This window comes from Salvelinus alpinus, chromosome 5 (assembly GCF_045679555.1).
Source record: "Salvelinus alpinus chromosome 5, SLU_Salpinus.1, whole genome shotgun sequence".
Classification (NCBI taxonomy): domain Eukaryota; kingdom Metazoa; phylum Chordata; class Actinopteri; order Salmoniformes; family Salmonidae; genus Salvelinus; species Salvelinus alpinus.
Window position 1 is genome coordinate 84132779 of NC_092090.1, and position 3352 is coordinate 84136130.

Sequence of the window (3352 nt, forward strand, 5' to 3'; positions counted from 1 at the left end):
GACTAGAGATGGTGATCACTGAGATTGAGGAGGAGGAGGAAGAAGTGTGTTGCATGAGTGCGAAGCAAATTCTGTCGTACGTCGGCGTCCTAGAAAAACTCTCACTTTTTTAAAACATAAATTGAACTTTTCACAGAACATTCCACTCCATGTTCTGTGAAAGATTAATGAATCTAGTACTAATATAAGTAATTCAAAAAGCCTTGTGAATTCCCATTAATATATGGCAACAACAACATTGTTTCAGATTCCTGAAAAGTGAACTTTTTTATACAAGATTTTTCCAGGACACTGATGAGTAGCTATATTGAGTTGGGGGGATTGGATCAGTAGCATAAGGGATAGGGAGGACAATAAATGGGAAAGCTGTTAAGGGGTTGTTGGAGGACATACAGTACCATCTGAGCCATTTTCATATTTGCCAAGGCTGCAGTCAAATTTAATCCAGCAGTTATACTTAGCCATTGATTAGCCAGCGATGAAGGTTATATATGTCATATCAGTTTCCTTTTTGAACTTGTTCTGTGGTGACATTTTTGAATGAATCCCTACTACCTCTTATCAACACTGTAAGATACGCAGAAGAAGCTAGTGAGCTGTAAAGTACAACATTTGCTAGCTAGCGTGCAATTTTGATTAGAGGTAGCTAGCTTGAACCATTACTCTGCTAGCCTAGGTTAGTTGTTAGCGCAATTAGAGAACCAGGTCAGACTTTATTTATATAGTCCGGATTTTAAATCTGTAGATGCTCTACAGATGGTCATACTATCAACAAACTATCTGTTGATAAGCAACTGCTTGCTATGGTTACTGTTAGGTTTAGGGTTAGGGTTAAGGTTAGGGTACGGTCTAAGCTTAGGGTTATGATAACGGTTTAGGTTACAGCTAGGGTTAGTAGATAGTTAGTTGAAATGTTACTGATGGTCTATATCTACAGATGGACTATCCAAATAAAGTATTACCGAGAACAGTACTGTAGCCTTACATTTTGTATGGTGGTTAGTTTTCCAAGATTGGCAACAAAAAAAATGAAAAATATATATTGTACATTTTTATGAATTCTGGGGGGAAATTATATTTATATGTAATTTTTCATAGATGCTGGTTGTTTAACTACCTGCTGATATTGCTTGTTTGAGTTGTTAAATAATGTGTAAAGTTCTTAAGAATAACACACACCTTATCTAATCACAGCAGTTGAAGCAACTTAGATTGTGGTGCAGTTCATTCGACTCGTGAGAGGCGTCTACTGGCAAAAGGACTGAAATATTCAACCAATGCCTCACACTGATTGAATACCATCTGTCTTTTGTTTACCGTATCACACATTGTGATTGCTGAATTACAATATAACAGATAGTCACAGGGATGAAAATCACAGGGGACAAGCCAAAGGGATGACAGTTCACAGAGGTGGCATAGTGACACTAGGCCTAGGCAGTTTCAGATAGGGACAGCCGTGGGGAGATAAAACCAGAGCAGCCATGTTATGAACTGTCATGATCAGCAAGGTCACTTTGACCAATACAGCCAAGTCCACACTAATGTAAAGCACCTGTTGCAAAGCACACCCCTGCCTCTGACACATGCTGAGAGATTGTCACTAAATAAAGCTGCTGCCCAAATGTCATATCCTGTAATAATCCTCTACCTGAACGTACCTGTTTTTAATACCGTCACTTTGGCATCAGTCTAAAAAAGAATCATAGTAAACACCTGTACATTTGAAAGATAGAAGCATAAAGTTAATATATCAAACCGGTTATATCCAGTGGACTGAATGGGATTGAGGCTAGCCATTGTTGGGGACATTACACCATGCCAAATCTTGGGACACAATTATGTTTTCCTCACACACGTCTCTCATATATCCACACCCTATGTCATTTTGGATAAAGATCTCATTACATCAGGGTCCTCCTGATAACCATAGCTCTTTGTGTGTGTGTGTGTGTGTGTGTGTGTGTGTGTGTGTGTGTGTGTGTGTGTGTGTGTGTGTGTGTGTGTGTGTGTGTGTGTGTGTGTGTGTGTGTGTGTGTGTGTGTGTGTGTGTGTGTGTGTGTGTGTGTGTGTGTGTGTGTGTGTGTGTGTGTGTGTGTGTGTGTGTGTGTGTGTGTGTGTGTGTGTGTGTGTGTGTGACTCCATCTCTCTCCTATACCTCTCCCCTTGCTCCATGCAACACACCCACCACATTCTAGCTACAGCATTGATATTTCTCAGAAATCACAGGTGGTATTGGCATTTTCAACACACATTGATCAGGTTTGGTTCTCTGTCGGGGAATCAAAACACAGGTGTTTGGAACAATGACTACATGAATGACCATTTAATCAATAGACCCATTTAAATTCTAACGTAACATCGAGCGATGATGTCGCGTGTTCAGTTTTCCTGCAGTACATCACTGTTGAGTATTACATTGCCTAATTTGTCTGTTTCAAGTCAGTTGTAATCCGTGTATTTGCTACAGGTGTTATGTATCAGATTAGGGAAAACCCAACACTTGTCTTCATCTGTACAATAGGTAACCTGGCAGAAAATCCAGATAACCCCTACCAGCCCAATTTTTTCCCCTTGCCAGTTAAAAGGGCATGGCTTAACACACTTCCCAGATCATTTAATATATGATTTTGGAAAATGATACAGATACAACAAAGATAAATGACACGAAGATACATATTCATTCGACTCCCTTGAATGTGAGACAGAGTATCCTGATGAATCGCTTCAGTTCAATCAATCATACAAAGGCAGTTAACCCCTTCAAGTCCCTGGCCCCTTGTCTTCTCAGAGTTGATGATTTGCTACAGCACTGGCTGATGGACAGACATGTAATCATGGCATCGTTAGAGAGGGCTTTTCACAACACCCTGAACACTGTGATGCGGCCCTCAGCCAACGTGCCACGACAGGTTGTCTATGAGACACAGAGGGGGTTATGGGATGGAGTAGTAGTAGAGGGCAGAGGAATGAAGGGATGGGGAGGTGGGGTGCAGAGAGGGGTGGTTTGAAACATGGGGCGTCTTCTGCTATGGCCCTAATGGCTCAAACGAGGTTGTGAGAGAATAGGGTTGAGGCCAGGGATGGGGGCGAGAGGGGCCCACGACCCACTGTGAAGTGAATCAAGCACAACACCATATGAGCTGGCAGCCTGTCACATCTCCACCCATCAGAAAGGACTCTATAGGACCCTCTCTATTGGACTTTTCCCTACAGACCAGCTTCTATCACTTTATACAGTAGTACTTCAGTATATGAACTAACTCCCATTACCAAACACATCACCATAGACAGCTAAGATAACTAGGTGTTTGGTTTTACATACACCATAGACCTGAGATTACATAACCCT